Raw genomic sequence first — 13477 nt, forward strand, 5'->3', positions numbered from 1 at the left:
AAAATAGTAGTGAAAATTATTGCTTTTAGTACAAATCAAAAACTAGTTACATTTTCCATTAAATAAACAGTTAAAATCCCTAATTACTATTTCATGTTAGTTTCAGCCAAACTTAATGTAATATTACTTTAAAATCACACAAAAATTACATTAATTTAATGAAACTTTTCTCCCTCGTCCTATAAAATATGCCTACTCACCACACCAGGCAGTGCAATTTCGTTTAAACAAATTGCTTAAAATTCTTATTCAAATTGTTTTCATATCTCTTAAACTTGATCTGGCTTGCGTGTTAAAATTTTTTCTTACTGTCTTTATGATTTCAGTTCTTTTTTGTGTAGTTTTAAAACAAATCCAACAACTGACAATATGAGTAGGCAGTCAGTTAAATGAAATGCTTAGAAGAAATGAACTCTTTACTTTTAACTATTCATATTATTTGTATCATATCACAGATTTGAAATTCTCACAATTTGTTACAACTACAACGAGTTCTATTGTAATTGATGTTTGGAAAAAAAAAAAACATTACTACAACATCTTGTTCACAAGACTGTTGTTATACATTCAACATAAATGATTTGACAAATTATGTTTCAGTTGGCTGGCTGTCAGTATGTCTTTTAGGTTACAAGAACTTTTTAACACTTGTAGTACGATATTTTTTATGTTTTATGGATCTTATGATGGGAAATATTTGCAGTTACACAGATTATATCCCTAATATAAGCAGATGAAACAATTTGTTTTAGAAATCTCAATTGTAAAATAAAATTTAAGATTTCTATGGCCACATTTCAACACACACACACTGACTGCTTAGTAGTCAACTAAATAAGTTGATTGACCTTAGCTGCAATTGCTGTTGTAGCACAACATATAACCATAAAAAAATCTGCAGCATTGTTGCATTTGTTGTCTGTTATGGCTAAAAAATATAAGAAATAGAACTAAGACTACGCCACCAACTAACTAACTACCCATTAACCGAACAGAAGACACAATACTGGGCTTGTTAGTTGTAATGTTTCACCACGGGTCTGTGTCTCATCTAACCAAAACAAAAGAGCACGCGCAAACACCGTATTACAACTAAACTTAATATTTGCCTTTAAAACAAATATACACACACTTTTTTCCCAGTATTTTGTCTAGGCTAAAAATACAATATGTACAAAAAAAAAACGCCAAACATGATCATCATGATGTTGCTGGCGATCGTTATAATGATCTTCCTCAACTAAGGCTAAGACTACTATTTGATTTTATTTATTTTCCGTCTGTCGTTCCTTCCGTCTTTACTTTTATACACTCAAACACATAACAATCACCATCATTATGATCAGTTTTATTCTTTTTATAGAAGGTGGTTCTCTCTAACACAATTGTTAAAATATTTGTTATATGGCCGATATAAAAAAAGTATAATACTTCCTTGTCACTTTAAACATTACTTCAATTTAAGAGTTAATTAAATAAAAACTGCAAAGCTTAACTATGCAAAGCTTAACTATTTCATTAATTAACACTTTAAAAGGGAATGTAGGAAATTTTATTATTTAAAGTGATTTGGGTTAGTGAGTAAAATGTGTATATATATAAAACCATATTTATTTAAATGTTAAAAATTACCTAAAAGAATTTGTTAAACAAATAATCGTAAGGATTAGTTTAATCGTTTTTAAAACCGGTTTTTACAAAACTGGTTGGCAATCAATTTTTGTTACTCAATAAATTATTCGTAATTAATACAACTGAAACGATATTGTAAAAGAGTTCAATAATTCTTAAAGATAATCAATTTTGATTACTCTTTAAAATTATAACTGCCAATCTAGTTTTGTTGCTCAATAAAACCATGGAAATAGATGTTGTCTTAAGTAATCATATAGCTGATCGACAAAGAGTCAATGTATCCGAGAATAACAGTTATTTACACTAACGTCTAAACATCTGGTTGGTTAGAATGGAGTTTTACGAGAGTAAAGACTGCCGTTACTTTATAGTCCTCAAGTAATCATGAGAGTGGACACTGAAAAACAAACTTAAGCAAAAAGTTCATTGCAATTTGAACAAGCCTTCTGACTGTTTCTTGGTAATCTATGGAGTGGCGATTGACTTCTTTTTATAGGACATAAGCCGAAATGCTTTACGTGAACGAGAGTGAAGACAGCCGTCATTTTACAGTCCTCAAGTAATCATGGGAGTGGACACTGAAAAAAAGAACTTAAGCAAAATTCATTTCCATGCATAAACTCCTTTGGACAAGCTTTCTGGCAGTATCATGGTAATCTATGGATTGGCGATTGACTTCTTTGTAGCAGAACTTGTAGGACAGGCACATGTTAAAATAGCTAGTAATTTGGATAGTCGGTGGCTAAGGGTAACCCAAAGTGGTTTTTAGTTCTGTCCCGCCAAACTACTTGAGATTTTTCAACCATTCAAAGTTATGTGTGACTTCTTTGTAGGGCATAAGCGGAATTGCTTTATGTGAACTTATTTGATGACTCACCAGCCCATCTCCCAGACCTTGTAGCACAATCCAATGTTAAAATAGCTAGTAATCTGGATAGCCGGTGGCTAAGGGTAACCCAAAGTGGTTGGTAGTTCTGTTCCGCCGAACTACTTGAGATTTCACAACCATTCAAAGTTCTGTGTGACAAATTTATTCGAAAGCAATTAAGAGATTTATGCATTTTCTAATTATTGCGTGTATAAATTGACTTATTATTCTAAATATAAGTAGTTACCGCTTGAAGTTATATTATGTCAATACATGCCTCATTGCATCAATCATTAAAAATAAAGAACTATTTTAGTGAGAATTGTGTTTTATTTTTTTTTTTTTTTGAAATAATGAATATCCCAAGAAACCACACCATAAATTACTACTTAACAAAACAAGATCAGTATTTGATCTTAATTTGTTAAAAAGAAGAGAGTTTTTTTTTCTTTTGCTAATATTTCTGTCAGCTTTGGGAACGTTTCTTTTGTGTTCTTTGGAAAAGACTTTGTTTTAGCTGCTGGTATCTGTGTATCTTTTTGCATATTCCAACTGATGATTGTGTTGGCAAACGAAATATATATGCCGAGATATACAACAGATCCATATATACTCTCTTATGTATGTTATTATAATTTTTTTATGGTTTTTTGCTTTTACAGTTAGAATTTTTACTACTCCAACCAAGCGGCCATTATATGAGCACAAATATACTACATAAGTAGTAGAACACTTTTTTATGACGTTCTTTTTTTGCTCTTCTATATTTCTTTTTAGCCACATCTATTTTTATGTATTATTTTTTTTCGTCGTTTTCTTGTTTTATGTTCTGTTGCATGTGGATCTATTACTTACTATTTTATGATACATGTCAGTGTTGTGGTTGTTTTTAGGTTTGTTCTGTTCTCGAATTTTTATTGCAATTGTTTGCTGAGCTTTTTTGTTTCTCTTCATTAAAATGTTTAATTTTTGGAAAATATTATTTTCTTGGTTTCTTATTTATACATGTTCATTATAATCGATGTTTTTTCTATGTGTTATGGTAGGTTTGTCGAAATTTTAGCGTGGTTTTAAAGTTCCTAACATGTTGATCATTATTTTGAAGTAATTAAAATGATCAACATCACCTGTCATGTGGTAAGGTAACGACTTTTGAAGGTATCCTTTTAGATTTTGAACGTGAAAATTAAATATTTAATGAAGTAATATGTTTATTATGTAAAAGTTTTAAGGATTTGTGTATATATTTCCGGTAATAATGAAAAAATGACTGCAACTGATCATTAAAACACTTAAATGATAAAAATATTAATTTGTAAATAAAGCATTTTTATTGAAAGCTTCCAGTTTAAAGAGATTTCCGTTATTTCTTTATTTAAAGTTCAAAAATCCCTTGAAGATTTTGAACCATTATACATATGTATCTAACTAAAGGTTATTCTTGACAAACATATTCTAAATGTCATATACTCCACTCTAAAAGGCTCAAATAACAACTGTATGTAAGCAGTTTTAAACAAATGTTTGTCCCACTTCCTATAAAGATATTAAAACTTTATGACATTTATTTTTTTTTTGTCTAATGACACATAAAGGATTGTTTCTTATGGCCAACATTAAATTGAAATTCTTTTAGGCACACATACAAAAAAAAAAAAAAACGCAAATATGTATGTATTTGTTGTCATTGTAAAAGTACCCTCATAAATTAGAAGCTTATCAATATCTTGAAAAAAAAAAAAGTAAATAACGTTAAATTTTCGCTGAATGTTTTCGCTAAACGACAAAAGCATAAAGAGAAGGCCGATAAAAATGGAATAGTTTTACCACCAACTATATAACCTTACCGCCATCGTCATCATCTTTGCTTGCAACAAAGAATGAAACAACGGCGAGCATCTTTGAAAAAGTCATAAATAATGGTGGCACAAAAGACAATTTTACCACACGATTAAAAATGCATTCAAATACCATGATACAAGCATTTGCTTAAGAAGACCATATTATGCGTAAGTAGGTAACAGGAAAAAATCGAAACTTTAGTGCCTAGATTTTCATAAATGGTCTAGAAGTTGTCTGCTGAGTCCTAGGAATTAGCAGCTATAATTTCAATAGGTTAAATACATTTCTTCTATAAATATGAATGTAAATCCCACAGCTTTTAAGGGTTAACTTATTTTATATATTATATAGTTTATAGTTTTTGTTCATGCTTAAAGTGGCATCATATTTTTGTTGTTGTTCATAAACTTTAAACTACTGGCGCAAATGCATTTTCTTTGTACCACAAACATGTAAAGCATTACAAACGCATTTTAACAAGAATTTAACGTTACATACATTTGTTTTACTAAGAATACCTATTAAGATGTGTGTTTCTTAATGGAAATCCCAGTGATATATTTAAAAATAAAAACAGTTATTATATATGTATGTATTAACAATTACAGAGGAAGAGCAGGAGGAGAAGATCTTCGTTAGGGTAGAACCCTCCTCAAAATGAACAAGTCTGAGGTTAGTATGATGGTACCTATACAAAATTGGACATGAGGATTCAGACGAATGTAGAGCATGTAGAGAGGACAGTGAAATTCTGGAGCACTTTCTTGGGAGTGATATTATTCCGGATATAATATCCCTCACGAACACTGATTGGAAAATTTTGAGGATTTACATCCAGGAAGCTGAATTTCTGAACATCGGACGATAATACATTTTGTTTTCACCAACAAACATTTTCCATGAAAAGGAGCATACAACAGGCCCAATATGGCCTAGGTGCATTTCTTCGGATTTGATGTAGATACATTATCCTATCAACCTAACCTAATAATTACAGAATGCTGGAAATAGTCCAAAAAATACGCAAGAGCTATATCTGAAGTATCCAATTTGTGCAAATTTTAAACCGGTTATTTTATAACTGGCAATTTATTTTTGTTACTCAATAAAAAAAAAAATCAAAATTAAATATAAAACAGTCAATATGGAGACTTATGAGACTACAATACGTGATCTTGTATTAAACTTTATTTCGATATCGGTATGTGGTTTCGATACGAAAGCTTGTTTGATTAGGTGTGCGGTAATTTGAGCCCAGATTTGGCTCCCAATTCATCTTCCTCAATAAAGTTATGTAAGCAATCAATTTTCTCAATAAATCACTTAAATCATTCTTGTAAGTTTATCTATTATTTGAATACAGTTTTCATTACTGATCTTAAAATCTTACGGAAAAGATCAATGAAATGAGTGGTAGATCAATGGAAGATCAATTGGGCTCCTAATTCGTTAGGTACCCATTTTCAAAAAATATTTCCCAGTAAAACTGTCAATAAGCAGAATAATAGGTGATCAATGAATTTAGATTTGGCTCTTAATTCGTTAAGCTCATTTAAGTTAAGCAATCAATTTTCTCAATAAATCTCTCAAATTCTTCAAATCCTTGCTCATTGACAATCAATTTTTGTTACTCAATAAAATCATAATGAGAAAACTTCTAGGAAACCGTTTTCATTAATGATCTGAGAATTAACAATTAAGCTGTCAATAAGCTGGAAAATAGGCTCCTAATTAATTGCAGATATCGCAATAAACCTCTCGAATTCTTGAAAATTATGGTCCTTGACGATAAGTTTTTGTTACACAATAAAATCATGCTAAGAAAACTATTATGAGAGAGTATTTATTACTGATCTTAAAAACATTTGTTGGGTTAAAATTGCTACACATAAAAACATTTACTACTCATATTTTTTAACCCATTTAGAAGCAAAAAAAAAAAAAAAATACTTCATATTTCTACAGCATCCATGGCCCAGTACTATCAACAACAACTGGCTAAATGTGTGTTTTGTTGCGACTTGTTAACTGATCCTCCTGTGCATTCGTTTGCTGTTCATATTTATTTATTTGCTAACCGCACATTTTACTAAATAGGTTGCCAAATGATTTTCTATTTCCACCAAGGTGTAGTTGTTGACTGTTAGCATGCAACCACACCCCCTTTAGTTCGTTTAACAAGTATTAGCTGTTGTGCCGACAGACTTCTTCCTTAGACTTGTGTGTGCATAAAGGCGTAGTTGTGTTGAAAGCTTAGCTTTTTTTTTTCGTTTCTTTGTTGGTTGATTTTCCTTCTTAAGAGTTTTTGTAATGCCATTTGTTTTCCAGTTATGTGAGCAGCCTTGGCTGGGTTCAACCCAGCTTCTATATGAGCATTGTCATCTTGTGTATCTGGAAATTTGTTGTTATTTTGGCTATAGCAAAAAGGTGTATGTTGCATACAACATATGTTGGTTGTTACATAGTTCTAGTAGAAGTTACAGTAACATGGTTTTTATGTTTTAAATGTTTGCCTTTAAGTTTTCGGCCAAGTTCATGGTGTTTATTTCTAGATTTCGGGATGCGTAGTAGTATATATTAAATTGTTTTTATTTTCTTTAATTTTATTGTTCCTTTGGGCCGCCAGTTATTTTTATATAACAATTGTTTGTTTTCAATTTTAATGGACGTCTAGTGGTTAATATTTGATTTAATTGACTGCTTTTTGGGGGTTTTTAGATGAAAAAAGTATATTTTTAGAGTTTTTTTAGAAAGGTCATAGAGATTAATACAAATTTGTATGCCAATTTTAGGGAATATTTTGGAATTAATGTTGTGAAATGATGTGGATCAAAGTTTTGTAAGAAATTTAAATTTCGATGCAGATCAAGATTTTTTAAATCTAGAAAGTTTTGATTAAATGATCCAATAGTTCATTATTTTATACCACCCAAAGCTTTTTATATATCCTTCCTTTTTCAAAGTATATACATAATAAGCTAAAGCTTTATGAAAAAAGCTTTGCTGTTTGAAATTTTCCCATTAATATACAATAAGTAAAAATCTCCCTTACTGTTGTTATAACAGTCTTTATGGTCTCTTGGTTATAAATTTACCTATTAAAATTATATTTTCCATAGTTCCCCACTGTTAAATGTAAAAAAAAATCTAAAAGAAAATTCCTTTGATAATTGTTTTGTAATAAGCAAAACGTGAACAATCCTCATCAGTCATCCAGCAAGCCGGGCAGTCTTACAAGGTTGTGAAATTGTATATGAAATTATATGACTTTTGGGTAATAATTTCTACAATTTCTATCTATAGTTATACTATTTAGATTGGAACCCCCATACATTAATTGAAAATATGCAAAAAAAGGAAAATAAATAGAAGTCTTAAATCTTAAACCCACGTCACGCTATAATACACTAGATTTAGCTAAAAAGCTACTTATATGCAGCCGCAACAAAACGAAAAAAGAAGTAGAATAAAGTGAACTCTGTGCGGCAACAGCAGGAGAAGCCCCTCTTGCTACTATCAACATATTAATATCAGCAAATAGCTTCTTTAAGTAGTGAGTAAAACTAAACAAACGACTAGACCCTTTATACAATTTACATTTAAACTTTAAGACAACAACTACAAAAAAAAAATTGAATAATAACATGGGACTCATGTAAAGAAGTTTTGAAGTTCTACGACATAATCATGTTAAATTACTGGTAAATTCATTTGTTGCACTTGGAGTCTATACCACAAACAAATTCTTACATTTGGTTTCTAGGTATTCTAGTTGTCTGGTAGTTCTAACTGGTTGTCTGTTGTCTTGCTGGTATAAAATGTCTGTCTGGGTTTTTTTCCTTAGCCAAAGGTTGTTTTCTTTTGTTTTTGTTGAATTTGTGTTATTTGAGCCATTTTACACCCTTTTTTTCACTGGCTTTGTGGCAATCATCAGTATCAGGCATCATCATCATACCAATGTATCCACCACAAGATGCAAAAGATCCTAAGCTCACGATCATTTTCCACCAAAACAATAACAACAACAACAACTATAACAGCAATAATACAATATCATTGTCATGATCTTAAACTTCTTGTGTTTTGTTTAGACTTGTAACACTACCACGGAGAGGAAACACAAAAAAAAGAAAACTTTTGCACAGATTGGTTATTAAACCTTTAAGGGCTAGAAGAGGTTTTAAAGTAGGCTTTTATTGGAGATATAGTCTTTATTATTTGGCATGAAACTAAAGTGAAGTTCCGAATGTATAACAGGTAAACCACCATGAAATCAGGTTCCGTAAATGGGAAATGAACTTTGCACGATTGCTGCCAAAACATTTATGACTGTTTAAACTGTATTTCGGGGAGAAATAGTGGACGTATATTGTCCATAACCAATCAAATAATCCAATTTGCCTTGATAAATATATTATCAAAAATGACGAAACTTATAAATAAACGAAAATATAATCAAATTATCAAAATTGATATATATTAAGTATAAAAATGAATTCGCCGTAAGCTATATGAATTCGCCGTAGTTTGTTTTGAACTCGCCTTGATCAAAACATTACTAAACAGGACTAAATATGTAAATAACTCACAAAAATAACTAAATTATCGAAATTGTTAAATTAAAGAATTTAAAATGAATTCGCCGTAATTTTTATGAATTTGAATGGGCTTAATATGTTATAAGTTACATAAAAATTAACGAAACGTATAAATAAACGAAAATGTAATCAAATTGTTGAAATTGGTAAATTTAAAATATAAAAGTTAATTCGCCGTAAATTATGTGAATTCGCCCTAAAATTTTTTTAACTCGCCTTGATTAAAACATTGCTAAAAATTACTAAATATGTAAATAACTCACAAACAATTTACTAAATCATGGAAATTGGTAAATTTAAGAAATTAAAATGAATTCGCCGTAATTTTTATGAATTTGCCTAAAAATGGGCTTAATATGTTATAAGTCACAAAAAAATAATGACATTATAAAAATTAAAGTGTTTTAAATATTTAAATAAGTTCGCCTTAATATTTTTGAATTCGCCCTAAAAAATTTGAATTCGCCCTAAAAATTTTTGAATTCGCCACAAAAAGAAAATGTTTAAATTTAACATTTTAAACTATTCTAAACATCAATTTCAGCTAAAAATATCATATTCTTAAAATTTAATAAGAATTTTAATGGGGTTTTTTAATTCCCTTTTTGCCTTTAATGGTTTAAACATCATTACACAATAACAGCTTAAAATTACAGCAAAAATCCAATAATGTTTTTGTTATGTGATCAAGGCCATGGAAAATGGAAATTGTTTTATTTTTTATTTTCTCTCATTCCTTCTTTTTTGTTTAAACAACATGCAATGTTTTTTTTTCAAGAATTAATAGCCTTTAGCTGAAGTTCTTATTATTGAAATTATTTCATGGTATTTCAAATTTCTTATTTTCTTTTCTTCTTAGTTATTTGGTTAATTTAGCCAAGTTAATTGCAGTTACGAGAGACAAGTTAGGTATTACATGATTTAGTTATAGAAATAATTGCATAACATGAACCTTTATTAAGTTTAATTTGAAAAAAAGCTTTGCTTACATATCAAATGCTTTGGGAATTTGGAATTATGAACCATCCTTGTTACTCCTAACATGTGTTCATAAATTTACCCTCATTCTATTCGCACTTATTTTTTTGTAAGCATCCTTTATAAGTTGTTTGTTAGCACTTGACAAATTTCCATTAACATTGTGCCATAATTAGATATATTGGCCAAACCAGTTGGCCATTAATGTCTGCACGTCTACGGGTGTTGCCACATTAATACTTCCTCCCATTAATCAAATCTATTACAAATTCTACAACACATACACACACAGCAAACACATTCATTTCAAAGAAACCTGTCTATCAGCATTATCAACTACTTTAGAAAATTGTCAACTGACATTTGGTTAGATTGTCAACATGTTTTAGGCCGACAGATAAAGATTCTTGGTAAGAAAATCTATGTTTTATGCTAGAAAGATAAAAACAAAATAACTAGTTCTATAACCAAACACTTGTTTCTGCAACAATAAATTATTTAACGCGTGCTGTTAATAATTTTTTTTCTTAAATAACAAACAATAAATAATAAATTCTCACATTTATGCTTTTCAAAAAAATTAGCAACAATAACATTATTATATCCAACACGCTTGATTTAATAATGCTCATAAAAGTTTTAATTTTAGTTTTTTGTTTGCGGTTAGCAGTTATAACCGTGTGTATTTATTTAAATGTTATATTTATATTATTTTACCCGTATAACGGTGATAAATGACCATCAGTGAAGCGTGCGTTTGTTAACAATCTGACTGCCTACTACTACTACTACTATTTACATACTTCCCTGCTTTAAAAAAAACCGCATGGTTGGTTGAAATAGTAGCATTAGTTGCATTAGCTGTCAGACAGTTTAGTTTACTCTGTATTTACAATTGTACAGATAGATATTTTCAATGTTTAACTAAGCGTAAGTATTATTTAAAAATAACAAATGTAAGTGAAAAAAAAAATTTATAAAAATAAAACATAACACAAAAATTAATACAACTTGTTAAACAATCCGCATAATAGTGGTTGAGTATATTGTATTTAAAAGCTTTAAAAACTTCACCCTCTCTCATAGACATGTTGTATTATGTTCAGACATGAAATAAACCCACAATTTAATGCTCATGATTTTCCATTGTTCTATATAGTGTGAAATAATATGCTGTTGAGTAGTGTTTAAAAAAATTAATATAATTTTTTAACGGAAATGGCGCTTAAATAAATAAATTTATTTTAAAACACATAATTATGCAAATTCTTTGAAAATAAAGAACTTCAACAAAATTTTTACAATTTAGAAAATTATACAGAATTTTCATATAAATTTTAAAGAATATTTATATTAGAAAGCTACTGACTTCTCAAACTTTTTTGAGAAGTTTGTTTCGTTTATTGTTTAAGTTAAGCCTGAAGATGGTTAAAAACTTGTCTTAACTTGTTTTCATCACTTACATACTTTAAAAAACTAAACTAAATCAAACTTCAATCATAAACTCTCAAAAGACTTCAAACTAGTTGAAATCACATCAAACCTCCACTTCAAACCTGTTTAAAGTACATAAAATCTTACAATCAAACTTCCAAAGGCTTCAAACCTTTAAAGCCAACTTACATCAAACCTTACAATCGAACTTCTAAAGGTCAAATACATTTTTAAGCAAACCCTCAAAAAATTTGTTAAAATCACATCAAACTTCCACTTTAAACAAGTTTAAATTACATTAAATCTTACAATCAAACTTCCAAACGTGTTTTCACATATTTCTTTTGAAACTTCAAATGAATAAATCAAACTTCAATCCCAAATCCTCAAAAGACTTCAAACTAGTTATAATTACATCAAACTTCGACTTCAAACTAGTTTAAATTTTATCAAACCTTACAATTAAACTTTCAAAGGTTTACAACCAATTCAAACTTACATCAAACCTTACAAACAAACTTCTAAAGGTGTCAAACATATTTCTTTTGAATCAAACTTCAATCCCAATCCTCAAACAACTTAAAACTAGTTAAAATTACATCAGACATCCATCTCAAACTAGTTTGAATTACATTAAACTTTACAATCAAACTTCGCAGGATGTCAAACCTATTATAACTTACATCAAACCTTACAATCAAACTTCTAAAGTTCTCAAACAAATTTCTTTTAAATCCAACTTCAATCCCAAACCCTCAAAAGACTTCAAACTAGATAAAAACACAACAAACTTCAACCTCGAACTTTCTGAAGGTTTCAAAGTCATGTTTAAAACTGATGGGAACTGAATAAATGTCTAAAAATCCATTTTTTTGATATAAACGTCAAACATTTTGAAAGCTTCAAACTACTTTAAACTACATACGACTTCATTTAACCTTTAAACAAGCTTTAAACAGTTTAAACTCAAATCTTTCAAAATCTGCAAACTAGTCTATAAGACATAAAACTAAAAACTCAAACTTTGCCCAGATTTCAAATTATTAAACTTCAATTCCTAGTTTATAATTTAAGAATTCCATAGAACATTACAGTTACTTAAAGTTTTTAAAAAAATTTACTTTTAGAACTTCATTTTTGACACTAAATTGTATGAGTTGCATATTTAAATCCTTAAATCTCATGTCTGCAATTTGAAATATATCCCTTAATTTCCCCAAAATCTGTAGTTTATGCCCTCTTCAATTGTCGCTTTCAACACAACTATCCAACAACAACACCTTTAGCTTATTCCAATACACAATAAACACTTCATCAACAACAACGACAACATTCACATAATTTTCGTCAACAGCAGCCATTAACTATGTGCTTGCAACAGCAACAAGAACAACAACATCATCATCAACAGCAGTATTAAACAGATACTTTATATCAATGAGACGACAGGCGTTTTACATAAAACAACAGTTGCAGTATTATGAAATTCATCATATCAATTACAACAGACCGACGACACTCAAAAACACACAAACATACAACAACAGACAAACGCTTAAATGGACGGACTTACACACCTAGACATACTAGTTACTATTTTGTGGTCTTATTAGGTCTTGACAATATGATTTTTTTTTTGAATTTTTCAAAAATATCAACTAGATTTAAATGTCATATATGTATCTGTATAATTTATAATAATGATTTGTATGTTGCATGTAAAACTATAGAGTGCAACCATGTAAGAATATTCATGCAACTGATGTTGCCAACTGATGATAGAGATGATGTGATGATGTTGATGATGTCTGCATTATAAACATTTGTTGTTTGTATCAAAATGTGTGTTGTTGGTATGTTTCTATTACTACAACCACTGAAGCTGTCTTGTTGTTGTTTTTGTGTTGTCTATCTAATATTATTGATGATGATGTTTTTAATATCTGTTTGTTAGAGTTGTTTTTTTTTTTTTTTGCTTGACTTTGATTTTGTTATTTTTCACCTTACAACATAGAAAAATGCATACACACACTAATGAAAAACAAACCAAACCAAGTCTATAACCAACTAACTGAATGACTGACTGACTGCTTAGCAAAAGAGTTGGTTAGTTGGTATGATT

The 13477-nt window shown here is 29.5% G+C and overlaps 1 protein-coding gene across 1 annotated transcript in view; it reads right to left on the reverse strand.

The window, feature by feature from the left end:
- Positions 1–13477, reverse strand: part of LOC119609926 (mucin-17) — a 68891-nt gene that overhangs the window by 20222 nt on the left and 35192 nt on the right. The gene's annotated exons all lie outside the window — the stretch shown is intronic.

This window comes from Lucilia sericata, unplaced genomic scaffold (genome assembly GCF_015586225.1).
Source record: "Lucilia sericata isolate MDLA Ls3-8-SP2 unplaced genomic scaffold, ASM1558622v1 Contig001086F_arrow, whole genome shotgun sequence".
Lineage (NCBI taxonomy): Eukaryota > Metazoa > Arthropoda > Insecta > Diptera > Calliphoridae > Lucilia > Lucilia sericata.